We start from the raw sequence: 26,068 nt of genomic DNA, 5'->3' as shown, positions 1-26,068 counted from the left end.
ACTACCGAGCGTGGCAGAGGTGTGTCCACACTGCAGGGGCCCAGGGCAGAAAGTCCAAGGTGGCAGGAGCGACAAGAAAGGCGCCAAACGCATGGGCAGAGCAAAGGACCACAGAAGAGCCACCAGGCGAGACCAGCCAGCCCGGGGTGAGCACAGCCCAGCGACTGCACGGAAAGGGGCACAGGCGAGGGGATACCGACCCAGCAGTGACCACGCCTGGCCGGGCAGAAGCGGGAAAACTCACCACAGCGCCCTGAAGAACACGAGTAAGCGGGAAAGCGCGACAAGTGGGGCCACGTGGCAGACCATGCCAAGGAGGGCGACGCGCAGCCCACCAACCGAGGTAACGACCGAACTGGCGACCCCAGGGGTGGCGAGGGGACGGCAAGGCAGTCCCTCACCCACACACTCAGACAGAGAGGGGGGAAGGCGAGCCCCAGGGAGCCCACCGGACACAGGTGACGGGCGAAGCCCAGCGCAGCGCAGAGGAGACAGTATGTGTGCCCAAGCAACGTCCCTCACCAACCTGGTGCCCTTCCTGCCCAAAAGGGGAGACCCAGCGATGCCATGGGAGGACTGGAAGCGATACTTCCTGAACTACCTGGATGCCTTGGAAGAAGGTGAAGGGGAGTTCTCGAGCGCAAGGAAGAAGAAAATACTTTTACACAACCTTGGCCCGGAGGGCATCAGAGTTTACGACAGCTTAGTGAAACCAACCAGACCGGTGGGCGACGCAGAAGTGTTCCAACACGCGCTGGACGACCTAGATGCCCACTACCGGCCGGTGGTGTGCACAGCCATAGATCGGTGCAATTTCTTCCAGCGGAAACAGCGCAAGGAGGAATCGGTTGATGAGTACGTATCAGCACTACAGAAGCTGGCGTTGACCTGCAAATTCGGTGCACTACACGATGAACTAATCAGGGACCAGATCATCATGCACACCACCCACACAGCCATACAAGAGAAGCTATGGGTCAACGGGAATGCACCACTGAAGGAGGTGGTGGCACTGGTCAAGAAAGCGGAACTATCCAAACGCTGCGCGGAGGCAGCCAAGCGGGAGAGCGGCAACAAAACACCGGTCTGCAGGGTGACAGACAGGAACAAACCCGAAAACGCAACACAGAGCACGACGGCCAATGCAAGGTTCCAGAGAAGATACCAGCAAAGACCCACGAGGAACCCTAGACCTCCGGGGGACAGCAAGACCTCGTGCTATAGGTGCGGCAGCCAGGCACACCAAAGCAACGACAGAGCCTGCCCCGCGTTTCGAGCCAGGTGCACATACTGTGGCATAATGGGGCACTACGAGAAGGTGTGCCGACACAAAACTAACAGGAAGGAAGTGAAGTATGTGGTGCAAGACCCGGGAGATGACGGAGAACACCAGGACGAGGAAGAGGAAGACGAGGAAGTCCTGTGCATCGACGACCAGGTGTTAGAGGTGAACTGCACGCGCTCCAAGAAGCCGGTGCTACAAATGGAGATCGGCGGGGTAGAGGTGGACATCGTGGCAGACTCAGGCTCCCCATACACGATCATCCAACGGACGGTGTGGGAGACAGACTTCACGCCCAAAGTAGGGGACGACCTCTTGCCGACCGACATCCACCCAGTCACGTTCACAGGCGAACCCATACCCATGGTAGGGTACCGGAGGTTGATGTTCAAATTCAAGGGGCGCAGAGCAGAAGGAAAGCTGTACGTAGTGGAGAAGGGGCCGTCGGTGTTAGGATGGATGGACCAAGGGAATTTGGGCATACAACTCAACCCGGGAGCATCCCTTAGGTGATGTCGATTGATGCCAGCCAAGCACATAGAGGGTGCAGGTGGAAGACAGCATACCCAGAAGTGTTTAAAGGAACCATCGGGAGAATGACGAAATTCACCCACAAAATTCGCCTCAAAGAGGGAGCAAATCCAGTCAGCCACAAGGCCCGCAACATCCCGTTCAGAAGCAGGGAGGCTGTCCAGGAAGTGTTGCAGCGGCTGGAGACAGACGGAGTCATAGAGGCAATCGAGAGCGCGGAATGGCTCGCTCCGCTATTGGTAGCGCAGAAACCGAGTGGGAAGGTACGCCTCTGCATGGATTTGAGGGAGCTCAACAAGAACATCCTGGTCGATCAGTTCCCCTTGCCCCGGATCAACGAAATGTTGGCAAAAACGAAGGGGGTAACGTGGTTCTCAACCGTAGACCTCACCTCGGCGTACCATCAAATCGCGCTACACGCTTCCTGCAACCACCTAACGTCCTTCATCACCCCCTTCGGGTGCTACAAGTTCCTCAGGATGCCGTTCGGCCTGGTGTCAGCAGCAGCTGTGTTCCAAAAGCTAATGCACAGGTTATTCCAGAAGGTGGAAGGAGTGCAATACTTCTAGGACGACATCCTCGTCATGGGGAAGTCAAAGGAAGACCACGACAAGAAGCTGCACACGGTGTTGACGATTCTGGGCCAGAACGGGCTCACGGCGGAATGGCAGAAGTGCCAATTCGGAGTGGACTCGGTGACCTACCTGGGCCACGAAATCAGCGGGAGAGGAATCGGACCAAAGAGAGCCAACATGGCGGCCATCAAAGACGCGCCCATGCCGTCAAGGAAAGAAGATGTCCGATCCTTCCTCGGGATGGCGGAGTTTTACAGCAAGTTCGTCCTGCACTTCGCAACGAAAACGCACCACTTGAGGCAACTCCTGAAGGAGAAGACAGTGTTCAGGTGGACACGAGAGAAACAAACCGAATTCGAAAGCATCAAGCACGACATCTGCACAGCGATCCCTCTGGAAGGGTTTGATCAGGAGGCCTTAACCATCTTAACCACGGACGCAAGTGACAAAGGCCTAGGGGCAGTCTTGATGCAAAGAGCCGGAGGAGGAGAGGTCACCACAGTCAGCTTCGCCTCACGATCCTTGGCGGCAAGCGAAGAAAAATTCAGTGTTATTGAAAAATGCTGGCGACAGTCTGGGCGATAGAACGGTTCAAGCAGTTCATATGGGGCTCGAAATTCCTACTCCGTACCGACCACAAACCGTTGGTAAAGGTTTTGACATCAAGTGGACACGCGCATGCGACTCCTCGGATCGCGAGGATGAGCTTAAGGCTTTTAGACTATGTATACGACGTAGAGTACATCCCGGGATCCAAGAATAGAGTAGCGGACTTCCTAAGCAGAGCAGCAGCTATGGAACCCACAGACAACAGTAAAACCTCGGAATGGGAGGAGTACATGGTGGCAGTCACGCAAGATCACGAAGGAGCGGTCAGCGCCCAGGAGTGGGAGCAGGCATACACCGCAGATGAGATATTGAGCACAGTGAAAACCTACATAACACGAGGATGGCCGGAGAAAAGGCACCTAGACAACGAGCTAAGGAAGTACTGGGAAGTACGAGAAGAACTGTCTGTTGGAGACAACCCAGTGTTCCTGTTGAGAGGAGACAATGTGATCCCGCCGTCGACCTTAGTGGAGCGACTACTCACTCTCCTGCACGAGGGTCATCTGGGTATCACGAAAACTAAGGCAAGAGTGAAGCAGGCATATTGGTGGCCAGCACTGGATGGGCAAGTGGAACGGCACATCAGGATGTGCGAGCAGTGCAACAGGGCGGACAAGTCACAATCAGTGCTACGACCACCACTGGGAAAATTTCCAAGCCCGTCCAAGCCGTGGGAAATGCTGTCAGTGGACATATTAGGCCCAGTTCTGAACGCGGAAGGTACACCCAAGTACGTAATAGCGGTGGTGGACAGATACTCCAAATGGCCGGAAGTGGTGGCAAAGGACACAGCCGACACGGAGACTGTGTTAGCGTTTCTCACAGCCACGTTCGTAAGGGAAGGAATACCTAAAGTGCTGACGTGTGACAATGGCCCACAATTTGTGTCGAAGAAATGAAACGCCTTTATAGCTAGGAACGTGATTGAAGTGAAACACACCCCAATCTATCACCCAGCGGGGAACGGACAAGTAGAAAGGTTCAACCGGGTGATAATGGGATCCATACAAGCCGCAATAAGCGCGGGGTTAAACTGGGAGAAGGAACTCCAACGCATGCTGTGGGCGTACCGCATCACCTCGACCAGCACGGGGTACAGCCCGTTCAAGATCCTACGAGGGAGAGAACCGTTCACAAAGGACAATGTGGCATGGAAACATCTACTGGTGCAAAGTAAATGGTCGCCCGCAGTGGTGAGGCGCAACTTGGACAAGGCACAAGCCGTGCATACAGAATATTACAACAAATGACACAACACCAAGGAGGTAAATCTAGAGAAAGGCGAATGGGTAAGAGTGAAACATGCTACCCTAAAGAAGAAAGGAGAGAGCAAATTCAGCCCCCCCCTTCAAGTGGTAGAGTCATATGACAGGTCGGCCCAGCTGAGCGATGGTAAGGTGTGGTCGCAGGACAGAATGGCGAAATGCAATAGAATCATGTAATGGGAAGATCCTGAGGATGGAGGAACCCCTGGCGGGGACGACGGAGGTGAGATGGAAGGAAGGGAAGGCCCCGAGGTCGGGGTACAAGGGCCAGTCTCGCCTAGAAGGATGGGAGAGAGTCAGAAGGTTCCAAGGGGGAACGCTGAAGGGGAAATTAACAGACAAACTCAATCAACTGCCCAAGGCAAGGACGAAGGTTGGACAGGAGAGGTGGGAACAAGAAGAGAGTCCCCTGCGGGAGGGACAAGAGAGGCTCCAGAGCAAGGACAATACCGCACGAGGTCAGGCAGAGTGATCAAGATGCCTAGAAGGTTTGAAGACTTTGACACGCAGAGCAAGTAAGACTGTGTAATGTTGTTCCCTCCTAAAGTTGTGTTTGGTAAGGTTAAAAGGGGGAGATATGTAGCGTTGCGCTCTAGTCTTTCCTGAGCGCCACAGGGCATGCTGGGTAGAGGCGCGAGTTCGCGCTAGTGAGCCGGAGCAGAGCGAGCAGGTGGACGCGTCCCGGCGCTCGGTATAGTGTTAAAGAAAGTGACCTCAAAAGTAACTGGAAGTGTCCTCTTTATTGTGAGCTGCACTCCTACAAAAACCAGCGGAAATGACGCCAGCACACTCGGAGCAATGACCTGTGAAATAAATGGCCTGCCCTGCAATGGTTCTTATATTCAGTAAAATATTCTTTTTCGATTTGATCCAGCTTGCTTAGTGTCAGACCTGCTGCAGCTACCGTTTGCACCATATTTTTGCGGTTATTCTTTTTCCTCTGAACATAGCTTGACACGCATCAAACTCATAAGGGTAATTGTAAGCCCAGGCTCTTCTGAACCAACTTCTTGTTCCAGCAATTTTAGCAGTACAAATGTGCATCTAGCTTTTTATTGCTGTACGTTTTGAAACACTATTGAGATTCATAAGAAAACCAGGATTGCCAATATCAGATTGTTTTCAATATCTGTTCTCATTATCCAGATATTGTTTATGTCTTCTCGTTTGACAATGACCTATTTCATTTTTGTCACATGTTTACTACAGTTGCGGTGCATGAATATTTAGATGGCTGCAATCAACAAAAAATGACAGCTTATTTACTTTTGTAATGGAACTGCAAAATCCAATGATTTCAAAGAAAAAAGAACATTTGAAGTGTTTTGTGTGCGTGTGGGAGTGTGTTTGTATGAGTGGCCGTGAGAGAGAGAGAGAGAGATAAGCAAGAGACATCATCAATGTGTTAGAATAATTCAGGCTGTATATAATCCATTACAATGATAAATAAAGGAGGATACATGTGTGGGCAAGCAAGTACAGTAGACGGACTGCCGTGTAAACTAGATGCACAGGTGAACTTGGAAAGTCTGCATATGTTTTTACAGAGGATTTGTATATCTGTTTATCAACGAGTTACACTTGCTATAAAAAATGGTGCTTAAGAATCCTCATCTAGAATTGCAAATGATGTATGTTAGTCTAACATCCTTAGGGTGGTCTTCCACTAACTTTCTGCCTGCTTGCCTTATATTTTTGCTGATTCCTTTTTGTTGGCCTGACGATTCTGGGCACTTTACTTTTTCAATCTATGTAGGGGTGAATGGTCCCAATCCCTTACTCACCGTATTAGTTGAGAAGCATATTCTGGGCATACTTGTCCATGACAAAGGGGGAGACCCCTATCCCCCTGGAAGTAAGATAATTCTGAGAAGGCGCCTGGACAAGTAAAGATTGTAGTTTATGAGGAAAAAATTCCAGTACACGGTTTGTACTTGCTGTGATTCATAGAGTCAGTACAAGAGAGACAGCAAACATGTGTTTCGCCCCTATACATGGCCATCCGGCCTGGGGCTTCCTTAGGGCGTTGCAATTGATTTTAGTGCAGGACTGGATGGTCCTAAAGTTCAAGCTTCAGTCAATCTCAAAATAGTTACGGTCTAGAATCCCAGTTTCGTTCGATCGGATCAGTAGGCAGCAACCTCTTGAGCAAGATCTCAGACTTTGAGTGGACTGAGGGCAACCTGCTAGTCACTTTGGATGTATGTTCAATATATACTAGCATTCTGAAAAATTAGGGAATTACTGCCATCCAACACCTTCTGGACACTAGAGATGCTACCGTACTAGAGCACTCAGATATGCCTATTGACTTAATCACGACTGTCTTGGAGAATAATGTTTTCACGCATAATGGATAGTGGTATTGACAGGCCCAAGGGGTTGCCATGATAGTCAAATTTTCCATATCATTTGCAAACCTTTGCATTTATTTTTAAGAAAACATATTTGGAATCTATGCCCTCCCGAACTGACAGAACACATACTTTACTGGGGATAGTATGTAGATGGTGTGCTTTTGTTTTGTCTGGAGATACACAGTCACTATCACTTTTCACGCAGTACCTTAATGACAATGCCTTCAACATCAGGTTTGCTCACCAGCATAATACTACTAGGATCTATTACCTGGATGTCACCCTGTACATAGCAGGGAAGCAGATATGCTATAGACTATTCAGAAAACCCACTGTTTGCAATACGATCCTGCATGCTATTAGTTCACATCCTCCATCCCAAATAAAGGCAATTCCCTATGGGTAAATGACGAGGACAAGACGGAACTGTAGCTCAGATTCCATCTTCAAGACTGACATACAGAAGATGGAAAGCAGTTTTATAATCAGAGGATACCCAACAAGTACACTAAAGGAGGCGAGAAATAAGATAAGTAGGGTCAAACGGGATACCCTTCTCATCGGCACAGGTCGAGGTGGGGTAAGCAAACACAAAGAAATCCCTTATTACCCCATGCAGAGTACTTTGACCACATATTTGTATGCGCCTGCAGTAACATTGGCATTTCCTACATGCTGACCATACTTCAAAAGAGGGCATCACTACTAGACCTGCTATAACATGCATTATGCCACTGCTATGTAAACCCTTACACACTGCGCACCTGGCTACCAGAACAACCCAAAGGCTTTCGTAAGTGTGTCCACTGCAATATTTGTTGCTATGCTATGGACAAAACAACCACCTATTCAATATAATACAAAGAGGAAACATCAGATTGCTATGTTGATCAATTGCACTACTAGGTATGTTGTGTACTGCATTATCTGTGAATGTGGAATAGGGAGTACCATTAGAACCCTGAGAGAACGCATTCAAGAGGATGTTTGGGCCATAAGAAACAATCACAAGGACTACCCATTAGAAGTACATTATAACACAGTACATGGACATAAGAAAATATTTCAGATAGGGTCCAATGGTATAGATGCGGTTGGAACCTTGTCCAGGGGTGGAGGCAGGACCCGTACATTGAGATGCTTGGAGAATAGGTGGATCACTCTACTCCAAGCAGAGGAGAAGGGCCTCAATGTTGATAGGTACCTACATGTTTTCTTTGAATAATAAAACTATTTCCAATGTTTGGAAATTGTAATCTACAAAATGCCAGTATCTATGGAATGTAATATGTTATACCATGAGGGCATTGAACATACTGGCACTCATTACACATGATATTGTTATTATACATCTATAAGTTTACACCGTGTAACACATAAAGAGTTATTATGGTCTATTTTCTTTACAGCTGATTGTAACGGATGTACATAGAATCGCCATTGTGATGTATTCTCCTCCATATATAACGCTCATGCCAGGTAGAACTTGTACTGTTTTCACACCAGTTCTAACAAGTACTTATCACAAGTAACGTACTAAGAGATTTTGTGATAACTCTATACACAAATTTGTTTACTTTAATTAGTATGACGCATGTGCATTTCCTTTTCTGGCTATGTCTCTCTAGTTATAAAATTTGCTGCTGTTTCACTTCTGTGGGTATCAACCCTTGCATCGTCTAAACAAGAGGCCTGTATTAGATAATGTTAATTTCATACAGGCCCTCATTTCAAGATAGTGACCATCATTTTGACACTTCTAACTGAGGACTTGCTTATAGTCCTTTGTTATTTTCAATGACCTATCAGACCTGAAAAGCTGGGGTCGAGATACATGTCAGTTTTCCTGTTCTGGCTAAGACACCCTGGAGGCCGCGCTCACATTTGAGGTAGTCTCTATCCTGTGCTATGAAGCACAATATATGTAGGCTCTTGAACCTATGTCTAGCACATAGTGTATCCTATCGTGTACAGACCCTGACTGCTATCAATTAAGCCAATTTTTGTGTGTGCCATCAAATTTTTTAATGTATCAACTTAGTACGTATATTACAATTCTTTAAACTCTTTAAGCACAAAACTGAATTGCGTTCTTCTGTGTACTATCACTCATAATGTGATGTTTTAGATTACAATTCAGCTGATATTATATTTATTAGTATTTGGAACTTTTAAATATGAGATATAGTTACTTTTCCCAATATTTTCCTTTTCAGGCTTATTAAGTCCGGTGCTTCCCGATCCTTCTCATCATCTGCTTCATGCAGGGTGCGAATATACAGGTTCTTTTAAGCTACACGTATGTCTATATCATTACATTTGTCCCCTGATATTTTGGGTCATTTTGTCGCGGTTTGCCTACTGTATGGCATACTGGTGGATTATTTTCGAAACATACATAACATTATGGCCACATCATTAACATCTTTAGTGTTTTGGAAACTGGTCACTTGAAGTTCTGTCCCCCATTTTTGCACAATTTGTGTGTTTTTTTTACTTTGGTGTAGATCAATTTCATCCACTGACCTGATTGCTACCTACTGCAATCTTCTATACGGCATATCTTTGTATGCAATGCTGCCATTTTTAAATCTTTCTACTTTGTAGTAGCGCATGGCATTCCTGTCCTACATGACTCACTGTACAGCTCTACTTTATGTCTATGTGAGATTATTTATAGAAAATATGCTTCTATATTGCAGTGAAGCTTTCTTTGCCCATAAGCTGGTCATCATTACTATTGCCTGCAACTATCTTCTACAAGTTTTTTCTTTAACTATGGCCCTCACTATAACCTTTACTGACTTTTCTGGACATCACACTTCCAACATCACCATATATACTATTGTCTCTGCATTGCACTGATGGATATAGGTGATGGGACACCTCTATCTATAAATCCATGTTCTGACTCTCTACAACCTTCTTTTGACTACACTTTGGTGTGGCTCATATCTTCTGTTGGAAATGGTCACATGAATGGTACTTTACTATGCCCTACGTCATCTTTTCATGTGTATAAGTCATTGCATAGATCATTGTGCAGCCTTGAGAAAGTTTTTTAATGAAACACGTGAGTTAGGTGTTAGTTTACATCCTAATAAGACTCCACAGGTCCAAGTTGATGAAGTGTCTATTTCAGAGAAATTTATAATGGAATTTAAATGCTTATTTCAAGATAGACTGGGCATGCTTTTAGTTTACAAACATAAGATTAAACTTAGGTTGAGTGCATGTCCCTCAGTGCCAAAAGTTCAAAGGATTTCTCTCCACATGCAAGCTGCAGTTGAAAAAATGTTGGATAGGCTGTGTGATTGTGGTTTCATAGAACCTGTTGAAGCTACTGAAAGGCTTGCTCCCATTGCAGAAGCATGTAAAGACAATGGTAACATTCGTCTTTGCGTGGACTTAAGAGCACCTAAACAAAGAGGTGATTGTTGATAAGTTTCCTTTGCCCAACATCGAGGAAAGGGTAAAAACGTTTGCTGGAGCTAAGATTTTTTTCAACACTTGATTTAGTTTCAGCTTACCATCAAATTGAACTTCATGAAGACTCACAAGATCTCACAGCATTCGTTACTCCATTTGGTACGTTTCGATTCAAAAGGATGCCCTTTGGACTTATTTCAGAAGCTGCTGTTTTTCAGCGAATCATGTGTCAAATTTTGAAGGATCTACCTGGTGTGAAGTGTTACCAGGATGACATTCTCATTTTTGGAGCAAATATTTCTGAACATGATTACAGAGTTAGAAGTGTTTTGAGTAGATTGCAAGAAGCAGGCATGACACTAAAAGCTGAAAAATGTAAGTTTGGAGTTAATGAAGTAAGTTACCTTGGATATAAGATCACTGAAGTTGGGATCAAACCGAAAAGAGAACTTGTGGAAACAATCAAATCATTAGCGACTCTAAAATCTAAAGAAGAACTTGCATAATTTCTGGGGATGTTAGAATAATACAGCAAGTTCATTAGAGACTTTGCAAGCAAAACATTTAATTTGAGGAAATTATTAAGGAAAGATGTTGAGTTTGTGTGGGACATGCAATGTGAAAGCGAGTTTTCAGAAGTTAAACGTGAGGTGAATGATGCACTATGTGTGAGTGCTTATGATCCCTTGTGTGATACAAGAGTAGTATGTGATGCAAGTGCAAAGGGATTGGGTACACTTTTGATCCAGATTAAAGATGGTAAGGAGCAGTTAATAGCATGTATGTCTGGGTCATTGACAGATGCAGAATACAACAATTCTGTTATTGAAAGAGAATCATTAGCTGTACATTGGTCTTATAACAGATTGAGACAATTTTCATGGGGGACAAGATTTACTGTTCATGCTGACCACAAACCATTGGTTGAAGTATTTTCAAGAAAAGGTCTTGATTCTATATCTTCCCGCATTAGAAGGTGGCTTGTGAGTTTACAGGAATTTAGTTTTGATGTCATAGATGTTCCAGGAGCAAGCAATCACTCTGCTGATTGCTTGTCTAGATTGGTGGATGTCAAACAAACTGATTGGATTGATGGTGATGATTGTGAAAAAGTAGATGTTTTAAGTGTTAATGAAGTCACTGATGGGAGCATATCTGAGAAGGAATGGTTAGACGAATTACAGCAGGATGAAGAGCTGGCTTGAGTCATGTGAGTAGTGAGTTCGGGCAAATTGTGTGTAGCTGACTTGGGGACTCACAAAGGGAAGTGGGGACAATATTTGGAAGACTTGGCAGTTCATAAAGGATTTTTATTAAGAGGTACAAGATTGGTTCCACCGACTAAGCTGAGACATAAAGTTCTACAGCCTGCTCATGAGGGTCACATGGGTATTGTAAAAACTAAAGGGAGACTTAGGAGAGATTTTTGGTGGCCTTCTCTTGATCATGATGTAGAGTGTTTGATTAGAGATTGTATAGAGTGTGTAATTTCTGATAAAGGACTCTAGTCTAAACAGTTGCCCATGGTTTGAAGAACTTTACCAAAATATCCCTCGGAGGAGGTTACAATGGACATTTTGAGGCCTACCAGAGGTGAACATTCCACTCCCTACATTATAGTTTTGATGGACTTGTATTCTAGATGGGTGGAGGTATCATGTGTACAAGGTATTTCCTCCTCGGCAGTGATCAGATTTCTTGAAGGTGTGTTCAGAAGAGAGAGTTTTCCGAGGTATCTTCTCACCGATAACGGTGTGCAATTGTGCTCTCATGAGACAGAATCTTACTTGATGAAGTGTTGAATTGAGCATAAGAAGTCAGCCTTATATCACCCTAAAACAAATGGTGCAATAGAAAGAGTTAATAAGACCTTAAAGGAAGGCATACAACTAGCTAGAGTGAATGGTTTAGATTTGAAGAAAGAGTTGCCAAACAGGTTGATGAGTTATCGTTTATCCCCACATGGTTCTACTGGTAAGTCTCCTTTTGAATTGTTTAAAGGGAGATCCCCATCAACAAATGTGTGTCCAGGTTGGATGCATTGGAATAAAGGATGTGTTGACAACCCGCCTGGTGAAAGGAGAGAGAAAGAAATATCTACTCAACTCAAAAGAAAAGAAAATTTTGACTCAAACAAGAATGTGAGTGGTGTTAAAGTCTGTGTGGGTGATTTTGTCAAAATCATAGCCCCAAAAGGTTGTGCAAATAGGTCAAAATGTACGAGGAAATTGCAAGTGATAAAATGTTTTAAGAATGCTGTAAAGACACATGACGGTCGCATTGGGTTGCAGTGTTTAGACAACCTCACATTCATTCTTCCAATTTGGGGAGAGTCTGTGATTCTGGTTTACAGGGTCTTTGCAAAGGTGTTCCAACTATTCACCAGAGGATTGGAAGAGAGCTCGGGAAACCTTCATATCTGAAGAATATTATTGTATAAGATAATTTTCATTTCATTTCATTTCGAGCAAACTTGGCTGATGACCGGTGGAGCTGTCATATGCAACTATAGAGGAGTCTGGCCCTAGCTTCACCCCCTCGGCCATCACCTACCCAGCCGGTCATCTGACATTGTTTTCCTGGTTTTCCCGTTGTGCTTCCTTCCCTCCCCTCCCCTCCCCTCCTCCTCCCTCCATTATTCTTTGATTTAATTGATGTAACTATGTAACCTGTGACTCGCTGATTTTCATGTAAAGCGCTCTGATACCTCCGGGTCTAGCCAGCGCTATATAAAACTTTTCAAATAAATAAAATAATTGAATGAATAAATAAATGTACATTGTTTAGCCTGGATTGTTGTGGAGTTTGTTTTGTGCCAAATTATAGCGGGGATGGGTGTTCACATTTTGTTTATCAATGTTCCTACTTTTCTCTGTGCATTTTCTCATATGGGAGGGAGAAGTGTGGAGTGGAACCTCATGAGCATTGAGGTCAGAAATGGAATGTTAGTACGAGGGTCCTTGAAGAAGGAGAACTCTATGAACGGCAGTTGCTGAGCTGGTGCCGTTGGATGAGGTGTGATTAATTAAAGTTTCCCTTACCTCGTACATCTACGTGTGGTCTCCTGTTTGTACACCACAGCTGCCTGTTTGTAATGAAGACAACAACTTGACTAAAGAGTGTGAATTTCTGTGGAAATAATAAATCACTTATCATATAACCTCAAGATTGTAAAAGAAGATTCATATATTGGACTGTATACTATAACCTTGGAATTCCTTGTGTGCTTCGGTACTTTTGTTTGACACACATTAGATGATAGTAGATGACACATGTTTTTCAGGCGCATATAATTTTTTTGTCTTATAGTCACTGTTCACATTTGACAATATCCACCAATCGTCTGTCAGTGTTAGTTTCTGTTGTCTCTATATCACTGGCATTAAATCATGTATTAGTGCAGTGATGTTTTATATTTTAATACAGCAATTGTCTTACCTTTTCTGTCTGTTTAATTTTGCAAACATTTCAATTCACACGCATTCCTAAATATCCTGGAAGTATAGTGCATGTTGGCAGTAGGAAAGCATCTCACACTCTGCTCTGTTGTTCTCCAGGGGGAGTGAAAAAGGCAAACAATTTATCTACAATGCAGTAAATTGAGTAAAAAGGACAGGACAGGAGTAGACTATTTTTTGTATATAAGTTTTGTGTTTCTTTGCTCAGATATATTCACTGCTACATTATTGGGAAATGAGATGGGCTCCTGCTGTTTTAGTGTTCAACATTGTAAGAAAGTATTTTGTTAAAAGATTAAGGAGCAAACATTAAACGTACTGTGCTTTATCTGAACAACAATGTAGATGTGATTTGGGAACCTAGGTACACTGTGTGAAGATTTCAATTTCCAGGGGCCTTGACTTGCTACAGGTATAATTGGACTCCTGCCAGTATACTCTAGCAAGTGAAGACAAATAACATTGCAACATTTTTTTTAAGTTTTTCAGAGAGTTGGAGAAGAAAATACTTTTCCAGAGGAATCACCTCAGGTTAGTTTGCAACGAGTCATAACATTACTGTAAAAGAATGAACATACACGTCTTAGTAGGAGAAGCAATAGAAAAATTAGACAGTCCAGCTGTTCTTTTCAAGAAGATAATATGGCTTAATCTCTGCAAAGTTAAAGTGTCTACAGAGAGCCTATTTCAAACAACAATCACAATTGAAATCCAAACATGTTCTAAGCACCTAGTAACATTTGTTTACAACTCAACTCTATAGGCCAAATAATTTTTCTCACCTGGCCATATTTCTATGTAGAACATGGCTTCAGATCATTGGGTGATTTGTGCTAGACCAATGTCACATCCTGCATTCATCGCCCTATGGTTAGTTTTAGCCATGGTTAAACAAACCATCTTATTGTCCTTATTAGCAATACATCGTCCTATAAAAGTAACAGCAAGGTACAAAATGACCTCTAACTAAGAGTCATCTTAGCAAAGCAGAGCAGTGTCCAGCTAAAACACGAGTGCAAAACCTCCAGGCAGCCGTCACCACAGTCTGCGTTAAGTTTTATTGAGTTATGGCATATAACAGATTTAGAATGTTTTTCTGACAAAGGACAAAAATATATTTTGTGCTGCTGAGTTGAAGTTCGTCATTCAGCTTGTATTACAAATCAGTAATTAAGGGAGGCAAGGAACAGTCAAAGGGGGATATTTACAACAGAAATGGTGGAGCGTGTTGTTAGTCTCCTTCAGAAAGGTAGGGCTGCACCATATTTACTAGAATATGGAGCAGCCCTGCGTTTCCCCCTGCACTGGCACTACACTTAGCAGTGTAGCACCAACGAAGGCACCCTTGCACCATAGTGCAGGGGAAGATTCTTTAGGCACAGGAACGTCCCCCTTCCTGCACATAAATAATCTTTAAATGCCGTTTTGTCACTTCAATGTGTGCTGCTTATGCAGCACTCATGGAAGTTACAAAAGAATGTTTATGTGCAGGAAGGGGCACCTTCCTGAACATAAACAAACCAAGGCGTTTTGCTTTTTTTTATATGTGCTGCACAAGGCAGCACACAAGGAAAAAGCCAACAACGAGGAAAAATAAAGCATTGTGCCTCATTTTGCCAAGTTAAGACCAGGTTTTCCCTGGTCTTTATTTTGGCGCTGCCTCCTATTTACGCCGCCCTTGTAAATAGGGGGCAGCATCAAAATCAATGGGTGTTGGTGGAACGCCCACCGCAACACCCACTGTCCACCCGTTTTATGTTAAGCATAGCGTGAAAGGGGGTCTTATTTCCAAGGCTGTGTTAAGCCACGTTAAGTGGCTTAACGCTGCTCTGTAACTAAGGGGAAGCTACTATCACCACAGAAACGTCGCAAAAAGTGACATTCCCATGGTGATAGGGGCTTGTAAATATGCCCCAAAGCTTTACTCAGAGGATCCAGATGCACTTATGGATGGCATTCTTGGAAGCTAACCAAACCTGTCTTAGGCAAAGGCAATTAATTCAACAGCAGGGTGGAGAGGGCCTTTTGGATGATGTAATGTGCATTAGAGCATATATTTTCTTGGAGTGAGTTTTTTTTTTACATCTTTCAAACAAGGTTACAAATAAAAAAGAAATGTAAATATGATATTAAACATGATATACCATTTGTTCCACCGTGAGTTTTTCCATACCACACTTTACTAATGTATTTATTGTGGGGATAGATGCTGGCCCTACCTTGTCAATATTTTAGCTGCTCAATACATTCCACTGCGGCCTAAACAATGAATTGGCTTGGGAGAATGCCATCTGATATGTCATCCAACACGTGGAAAATTTGATTTCCTTCCACTTCCTGCTCCATCAATTACATAGTGAGTTGACTTATCTTTTTAGAATGTGTCTGCATCTATAGCCAATTTTGTAAGGTGCAGCTTTCATAAGACCATTATAATGAGGTTCGCATTATAAGAAACAAAATAAAATAGTGACATTTCCATTCTTTTCTAAATATTTTTTGTAGAATGGGCAAACGAGATACATAAAATACTGGCATAATATATGCAACAATTGTCGTTGTGGAAACACAACGATAACTAAACAATAAAGTTTTATTTGATCCAAAAAAAGTCTCGTTTCTATGAGAAACTCCCCCGGGTTTTTTTCAAATACATTGCCACGCCCCTGCCATTTACGTTCTATCCCTCTAGACGTAACTACATCATTACGTCTTCATACCTGATCTAGTTCCTTCCCTTTAGACGTAATTACATCACTACGCTTTGACCATCTGATTGAGTGACGTATTGACGCATTGATTTAAACTTTCACTCAAGCGCGTATTCGCACATATCGAGGAAACCGTTTCGTAGAAGAAAAGAGCACGGTGAGGCGCGTCCTTTCTCCACGAAGGTCTTTTATCATTAGGTGAGTATGACCGAATCCAAATTGTATTGTCAACATATCAGGGGCCAGCGTATAGTATAGTATTGCTAATCTTGAATTAAAAACTCTTGTCAATTATCTCTATATTAGGTTATCAGTTTTACATTGAAATCATGTCGCTTTTATTTCACAATTTACAGACCTATTTTGGAAAGAAGAAAAAACGCTTCTTTATCAGTTCAAGAAGCAATAAGAAACAATAAGAATATAAATCTATATTCTATCTAATTATAATTAGGTAGGTAAAACCGCCTAATCAATCAGCCTAATTGTTATGAATTAGACATAATATCGCAGAAAATTACATAAATTATATCATTCCAACAACTCATATATAATTGTATATTCCTTTAGACACTATTGGTCTTTTTTGCTGCCTCATCGGTGCCTCTTTAAAAAGTCGTGTATGCCGAAGATGATCGGTTTATAATACTATTAACCAGAAGGTAACTATGTGTAGACTTTAGATTCACGTAGACATCAATTGTTAACTATTATTAGTATTTACCGCCTTTTTTTTCCTTCTGTTCCCCTTCCTTAGTGAATATCCAATCAAATTTCCAGTATCAGTCCTCGCAAATCCTTTTCTACCTTATCTATTATTACGAGTAAGTTTCTGTATTAATTTATGTTTCTGATTTTCAAATCTTGGCTGGTATCTTTACCGTTCTCACATCAAGGCTAAAATATCTCCTCTTGGGAGTTTCTTGCTTTTCTTGAATCATTTGGTCTTTTCATTATCACGGTGCATATATTACTTTCTACTAATTCTAATATGTAATGTCTACATTTGTTACATGTCTGTACAGTACAAGATTTTTTGTACAAGGTCACCATTCATTCTTTTTCTTTCTCTTTTCCACTTTATCACTTATAGATATAGTCGAAGTCTGTTTTTGCTATTCTTGGAAGAGCTAATTTTATAGCTAAATTTGTCATCATAAGAATGATGTTATACTCTTGTAAAGCCAGTGTACCTTTTATTTTCAGGAAAATTTTGTGGCTTTCCTGACGAAGGCGCTAGTGCGCCGAAACGCGCGTCAAAGACGATCTACTTCCGCATTTCATTTTTTATGAATTATTGATTTGTATTTTTGTGTTTGCATTTGTCTTTTACTTATTTAATTTAATTTTTGGTTATTATATTTGAATTATACAGCGTATAATTTTTATAACTCATGAAACATTTGGGGAAAAAAAACGTGTTTCTTTTTAAATGTTCTATTGTGTATTAGTCATATGTCCTTTAAATAAAATATTAGCTTCTCTTTACAATAAAGAAAAAAAGTTCAATTTTAACTGTCATATGGTACACTGGTTCTAATTGAAATTAATTTTGTCTTTTTGGTTCTATATCAATACATTTAGTGTGACATTTGTATCAACGTTGATTGCCTAGGAAATTATTTTTCATTGTCTCTGTTGCCCTGTCCTAGGAATTGACCTAAATATTTCACAGGGGGTCCTTGATACTTTCAAAGAATGTTCATTGTGCAATATTTTAGCTGCTACAGGCAAAGTTTGTCTTGACATGGACTCTTAAACCCCTCCCCAACCCCCCATGAATGTTCAATGCACAGTTTGAAAGTTTATCATGCATAGGTATGTGAATTTGATTCTTCAAGCATTTGGACATGTGTATGCGCAAGCCATGCTTTATAATAATGTAAACACAGCAAGAGGTGAGCATAGTAGATGAAGAAGGTGAGTGCATTAAAGACGTGTACAACCTAAATGGAGCAGCACACCACATAACTTATCATCGTGAACATATCGTGTGTGCTTAGATGGGCATTCAATGAGTAATCAGAACTTTGAAGTTGTCCTGTATGCCCAGACGTGGGACCCTTGCACACTTTGCCACTGGATTCAAGCTAGCCTGACTGATGAGGACTGTTAGCTCAAAACTGGTGCCGGGATGCTTGTTTCTGGTCCAGGGAAGACTTGGCTTGGCAGTTCCAGTTGGACTGTTCCCACGAGGCACAGCGTCAAGACTGATTTGCATATAGCTGTGTCTGAACTGCGGTGGCGAAGTGAGGTAAAGAACGATGATGGATTCAACCCAGATCTGTGACTAGGGATGAGTGTCTGAAAAGTTTTAGTGCTCCGTCCATCTTCTCCTTGTGTTTTCATTGTCATACATACACAATCATAGTAGCCTTACACTTACAGAAGCATTAATAATATCAAAGCTGTTTACCACCCACTTCTTTATCATTTACTTAAATCTTTCAGGATACGAACCCTTCTTTTTTTTTTTTTTTTTTTTTTTTTTTTTGAAACCGTTTATTACATGTTAAAAAGGTTACAGGTATGGGCCTACAACCATCCGGCCGGCCGCTAGAGTGGCAGAAGCATATGACATACCTACAGTAAAAGTCTCTTGGCGGTGCAGATCGGTAGATCAGGAGATATCAATGGCGCAGGCCACATAACTCCAAGCCCACAATACGGTTTCCTTTTTTTCAAAACAGAACAACACAAAAAACCACACCCGCAAGGCAACCCGCAATCCAAAGTGACGGCACGTGCTCCTTAAGTGGGGGATCCCAACCAGCAGCCAAACTCTGAAGAGGGGAATGGGAATAGATCAAGGACAGGGGAACCACATGCCCGCGGCTAGGGGAGGGGGTCGGCTAGGGGGACGGAGCCGGTGAGGCGGCCGGTAGCAGTGGCGGCTCACAAATACCCCCGCGATAGGCGTTCCAGGGGCCCCAGATTTTCACCCATGCCCCAGGCTTACCCCTCGCCACATACACTACCTTTTCACGAAACATACACCAATCCATATGTTCTTTCCAGGCCAACACCGCCGGGGGCCTCTGGGATCCCCACAATTGAGCAATGTCACGCTTAGCTATCATGTATCCCAGAGTCACCCACCGCTTCTGCGGGACCGAATAGTCATTTGGTTCCCACACATTCAGCAAGCATCTCCTCGCTTCAGGCAACAGCGCGACACGCGTAACCACACGCAGGACCTCATGCACACCACGCCAGAATCGCTCCACCTTTGGGCACTCCCACAGAATATGCATAAAAGTTGCCAAAGCACCACAGCCACGCTTACACAATCCGTCACCAGCAAAGCCCATACGTAGAAGCTTTGGCCCCGTCACGTAAACCCGGTGGAGGATCTTAAGCTGGACGAAGCGAAGGCGAGCCGGGATGGCCACCTCCTTCGGAGAGGCCACCGCGGAGATCCAGTCCTCGTCGTCCAGTTCCAACCCGTCGGCAACCCAGGCCTCGCGGAGGCTAGTCAGCAGGCACGATCTGTCGTTGATCAGCTTTTTATATATAAGGGAGATCGTGCTGTCTGGGACATGGCCATCCAGCACTCGGTCCTCCAGGGGGGAAGACTCCGGAATGGACGCGACATCCGGGAAGACGGAGCCCAGCGCATGGCGGACTTGTAAGTACCGAAAGTACTCACTGCCCTGCAGCTGAAACTCCGTCTGCAGCGTCTCAAAAGTTTTGAATCCCCCCCTCGTCCAGAGATCTCCCACTGTGCTGATTCCGATCGTGTCCCACTTCTCGAAGCCCTTCGATGTCCACAGGGAGCCCAACCTCTCAGACGCATATAGCGGTGTCGCCCGGGTCAAACGGTCCTTCCACCCCATCGCTGCATTAGCCGCGTGCCAGACACGCACCATGACACGCGTCGGTCCCGTCAGACGGGAGTCGGGCGCGCCAGAGTAGAGCGCTCGATTGTAGTCGCCACCGGGCAGGAGCATCTTGTCCATTTCAAATGCCGGGTTCAGGGCGGGCCCGTAAAGGCCATGATTAATTGCAGCTAGCTGGGAGGCCCAGTAATACCGTTTAATGTCCGGGAGGGCGACCCCCCCATCGTACCACGGGAGCGTCAATTTAGCCAGAGCAATACGCGGCCTCCCGTCCCAGAACAGGCGCCGCTGCAGGCTCTCCACCTCACGGAAGTAGCGCACCGGAACCAAGTCCATAGTATTCTGAAGCGCATACAGAAAGCGCGGCAAGGACATCATCTTAAACAAGGCCGCTCGGCCAAGCGGCGAAAGCGGAAGACGCCGCCAGCGCGCAACGTCCTCCCGCAAGCGCTGGAGGGGGGGCAGCAAGTTCCGCTCGTAGCGGACCTCCGGGTCTAGAGTAATATATATACCCAGGTACCGGAACCCCTGGGAGGCAATCTGGATCGGGCAGTCCCGTGGTAGGGCCGGAGCCTCCCCGGAGAGCACATACACGCAGGATTTCGCCCAGTTGATGACAAGGCCTGAGTTATGACCGAAGGAGCGCAAAACATCAACCAGGACAATCAGCGAATTGCGCGGGGAGGCGAGATACAAAAGGATATCATCGGCGTAGAGGGACACGCGGTCCTCATGCTCGGGGGTCCAGCGGAGACCACGGATGGAGGGGTGCCACCGCAGCCACTCCGCCAAGGGCTCCAAGGCCAATGCAAACAGGAGCGGTGACAAGGGGCAACCCTGACGCGTGCCCCGCCCCAGCGCGAAGGGGGCCGAGACTCGCCCATTCACCACCACCTGCGCCAATGGGCCCGAATACAACAATTTGACCCAGCTAATGAATCCCGGTCCAAATCCAAATTTCGCCAGCATCGCCCAGATGTATGGCCATTCAAGCGTGTCAAACGCCATGGTGGCGTCTAAGGACGCCAAGATGGCCGGCTCCCGCACAAACGGGACACGCGCGAGCACCCCATGCAAGCGTCGCAGATTAAGAGCCGTGTTGCGATGGGGTATAAAGCCAGATTGGTCTTGGTGGACCAAATCGCCCACCACGCCAACCAGCCGGTTGGCCAGCACTTTGGCGAGGATTTTGGGCTCCGCGTTCAAGAGCGAGATAGGCCTATAGGATGTAACCCGCTCACGGGGTCTCCCCTCCTTGTGGATCACCACGATTGTGGCCAGACGCTGGTCCGGCGGGAGGGAGCCCTGCGAGCGGGCCGCCAGGAACATGGCGCGCAGGTGGGGCGCCAGTACATCCGGTCGTAGCTTGTAGAGCTCGATGGGGATACCATTGGGGCCCATGGCCTTGCCGGATGCGACCGAGCGAATAGCCAGGGCAATTTCGTCCGAGGTGGGAGGAGCGTCCAGCAAATCCCTGTCCTCCACTGTAAGGGAGGGCAGCGCGATGTCCCGAAGCAGGGCATGGGAATCTTCCTCCGAGCAGGGAGAAACCGGGGAGTACACCTCGCGGAAGTAATCCGCGAAGCAGGAGACAATGGCTTCCGGCTCGGTGACAGGCACACCATCCATCCCCTCAATCAAAGGAACCACACGACTCGCTCTCTCCCTCTTGTCCAACCACGCAATCAATTTACCAGCCTTATCACCCACATCATACAGTCGCCCCTGCTGCTCTCTACTGAGGCCCCTGGCCGCCTCCGTGACGAGGGCCCTATAGGCCGCCTGCTTGAGGTGCAGAACATGCAACTTGGCGTCGGTTACCCCGCTCCCCAGGTCACCCTCTAGTTCCGCAATTTCGGCCTCCACCCGGGTTACCTCCTCCCGCTCGCGCCTCCGGGCCTGGGAGATAAAGGAGAGGGCCTCCCCTCTGAGAACTACCTTAAAAGCCTCCCACAGGGAGATGGCCGAAGGGACAGACCCCACATTCTCATCAAAGTATCGCTGTAAGGATTTGATCAAGTCGGCACGAATAGTGGGGTCACGCAAGTACCAAGCATTGATTGGAGCCACCCTGCCCCCCCCCCCTAGGGAAGACATCGAAATGTAACAGTACTGGGGAGTGATCTGAAATGCCCCGCGCCAGATGGCACACCTCTCCCACCCTCCCAGCATAGGCCGCCGGGACAAGGATGTAATCAAGCCGCGAGAGGCTACCATGGGCACCCGAGTGGAAGGTGTATTGCCGCTGCGCGGGATGCTTTAGTCGCCAGCAATCCACCAGGCCCAGAGTATCTAAAAGGCCGGACAGCCAGGCCTGTGCCCGGGGGAGGTCCCTAGGGGGATGGCGATCCAGAGACCCAGAAACTACCGCATTAAAGTCCCCCCAACCACCAGCAGGCCACCCGGGAGGTCCAGGAGGAGGCGCCCCAAATCCGCAAATGTAGTAGATTGTAACCCAGGCGGGACGTACACTGAAATAAAAACAAACACTCTACCCTCCATTCTACCCACCAGAACAGCGTAGCGTCCCCTCTCATCATGGCGCACCTCATCAATCTCCAACGGGAGCGAGTTCTTAATCATGATACCCACCCCCCGCGAGCCCGAGGTGAAGCCCGAGTGGGCCACCAAACGATAGCCTCGCCGATTCATGGCATGAAAGGAGTTACCTATGAGGTGTGTCTCCTGCAGGAAGATAACATCTGGTGAGATACGTTTCAGGTACTGCAGGACCACACCACGCTTAATCCTGTCCCCCAGGCCGTTAACATTCCATGACAACACAGTCAAATCCCTACCCCCCATCATACGTAGAAGCAATCAGTCGTCCCCCACAGAGCATCTCGAGAGCAACAATACAGTAAAGGGCTTGCCTTGCGGTGCAAACAAACGACACACCCCCCCCCCCACCCCCCCATCCCAACAGAACTCCCCCCTCCCTGCACCCCTGCATGAGCCCAAACAGCCCCCCCAAAGTGCAGTGTGCCTGTCGCCCCATAGATGAAAAACTAACTAGTCCCCCAGAGGAGGAGGGAAGCCCCCAACAGACCCCACACGACCTCCATAGGAGGGGAACATACACGATCAGTAAATGGTAAAGGAATGTTGTCCAGAGCAAGGCCTATTCTTCACCCCTCAGTTCTGATCCGGCGGGCCCTCCCCGCCAACCGCACCCCCCCACCCCCTCGGCCCCGATCTCCAGGCAGAGTGTCCAACCAGTCCCCAGCCGCCTCGGGTCGGTCAAAAAAGTGCGTGCGCCCATCCACCTCCACCCTTAGCTTAGCTGGAAAAAGCATTGAGTACTTAAGGTTCAGGTCCCGTAGGCGACGTTTAACTCCGAGAAAACTCAATCTCAGTTTTTGGACCGCCGGAGTAAAGTCTGGGTAGAAATGCACATCCATGTTATCAAGCTTGACCGGTCCCTGTTGCCTGGAGGTCTGCAGGATAGCGTCTCTGTCCCGAAAATTAAAAATCCGGGCAATGAGAGGCCGCGGCGGGGCACCGGCCTTAGGTCTGCCCCCCGGGACCCGGTGAGCACGTTCCACCGCAAAAAGCTTACTCAGCCCCCGGGGCTGAAGATGGGTAAGGATCAATTCTTCCACAAAAAGATCTGCCGCCTCCGCCTCTCGTCCCTCCGGCACTCCCACAATGCGAACGTTATTCCTCCGGGCCCGACCCTCGGAATCCTCCAGTCGCCGGTCCATCAGGGCGCTCACCTGGCCAAGCCGGCGCACCTCCTTTTGGAGGGCCGCCACGTCCGTCGTGAGGCTCGTTGTGGTGTGGGCCAGGGAATCGACCCGGTCGTTGGTTTTGGACAAGTCAGCCCTCACAAGGCTAACATCCACCAGGACCGAGTCTATCTTTTGCGCTAAGGTGTCGAAGCGCTGGTCCACCGAGGCCTTCATCTCTGCGATGGCGCCCATGACGTCCCGGAGGGTCAGATCCACCGGTTGAGCAGATGCCTCCGTCGGGCCCGCCGGGGATGTGCGCGATGTCTCCGGAGATCCCTTCTGGAGGGTGTAGCGGTCCATACTGTTGGATTGAGGCGCCGGGCCACGGCGGGTCGTCTTCACCTTCGCCCGGTCGCCATCTTGTTTGGTGGACATGCCTGCTCTCCCACCGTCGTGCCAATCTCCTCGAAAGGGCCGGTAAACCAGTTCACGGGTTCCGGGGGGGGGGAGGGCGACCACTGGGCCGCAGGACGACTCACGGCCGGCGGGTCAGCCGGACACCTGGACAAGGCCACACCAGCGCACCCCGCTCCGCAACCCTACCTCGCTTGAGGGCAAGGAGAGCGCAAAAGCGAAAGTGAAAGCACGGGACACGCGAGTCGCCCAGCCCTGCCCGCCGCTGTTGTTCGCCTTGTCCCCGGATCGCCCCACTACTCCAATCCGGGGGGCCAGCGCGGAGAAGGCCGCAACCTTCAATCGGTGCTCCCACCGGTGTCCGGGGTCTGATTCGAAAAGGAAAAACGGATGGCGCCTCAGCTCGGGTTCACCGATGCAGTCCCCTCAACAAGGACAGGATATAGCCAGGATTAATTCAGGAGGTCGTGGTGGTCCTCGGGAGCCTCGCACCTACGCGGCCATCTTGGTTGCGCGCTAGGCTCCTCCCCGAACCCTTCTTTTTTGACCCTCATTTAATAGTTGAAGTTATATCAGTATAAAAATAAGTGGTGTTGTGGCATTGGGGCTGTGGCCATAGTGTACTTGGCCTAGAGCTTCAATTGTTTATCCTCAATGATGTTTGGAATCTTGCTGTATGGATCAGCCTTCATGCATTTATTATTATTATTCGAGCTTTGGTACATTCCTTTGCTGATTACTTAAATTCCAACAATTACTTCTTTGCTCACTGTTAGAAATGGGGTTTCTGGTTGGCTGGGTATACACCAAAACCAGGAGGAACCCACCACTCTAGTCATGATAAGAGTTTACACACACAAGATAACCCCTGCTCACACCCTTGGTAGCTTGGTAGAGCAGTCAGACTTATCCCAGAGGCAATGTCTAAAGCGTTTGCGCAGCACACACTCACACCAGTGACACACTAGGCATACCACAACAAGAGACTCCACAGTGGTAGGTAAAAATATGACCAGTATTATGTAAAAAAATACATTAGATCACAATCACGCAAATCACTGTGCCAGTAGGCACTTGACATGATGTTACATAGATCATAAATCACTTTGCCAACCAGGCAATTGCCATAACATTACAAGTCAGTGCAATCCAGTAAATACTTATATGTTGCTCTTCTCCTCAACATGCTATGCCAACACTGTAAATATTATTTGTTCCTAAAATAATGCTTGTTGTCCTGTCATTGCAAGGCATAACTACGACATACATCTTCACATCAGGGCATGAATATGAAGCTTTTTGGGGCCCGTTAGATGAACCAACACATGGTAGCAGAACCTCATAAAGAACACATGAATTTGGTCTTGTTATCCTAGCTCGTTTAGTGCATAAATCGCTCTACATCAATATCAGGGCATGTAATGCAGCAACAACATGTGACAGCGCTCCTGCGCTCTTTCTATATATAAACTGGCAACATACCCAAGGGTACCGGGCACAGCAGCAGCGGGCCCCTCTCTTGGGTAATGTGGTTTTACAGTGTAGGCTTTGGGGCCACCGGCCTGCCTACAACATGGAATGCAGCCACAAAGTGGGGGCCTCCATCGAGGTCTCACCCCATCTCCTCTTCAAGGTACTGTGTGTCCCCCTGGTATGCAGGCATCAAGGATAAGGGGAGGGGGCATATGTGCTGTGGAAAGACCTTACTGCCCCCATCCCACATGTAATCCTCAGCCAAGGCAGCTGCCTGCTATCCAGGGGAGCAGCTGTTGAGGACGAAAATGCTGGTGGCTCACAGTAGCCCTGTTGTCAGGCCCCTCTGGTCTGAGGAGGCACGGAGCAAAGTCTCTGCCTCTACACTCTCTCGTGGAGTGACCTCCAGTCATTGATCCTGTGCAGCCCTGGGTGCATGGCTGTGGGTGCATGG

The sequence above is a fragment of the Triturus cristatus genome, chromosome 8 (assembly GCF_964204655.1).
Source record: "Triturus cristatus chromosome 8, aTriCri1.1, whole genome shotgun sequence".
NCBI classification, from domain to species: Eukaryota; Metazoa; Chordata; class Amphibia; order Caudata; family Salamandridae; genus Triturus; species Triturus cristatus.
The sequence above is the reverse complement of the archived record's forward strand: the minus strand, read 5'-3'. Positions refer to the sequence as shown.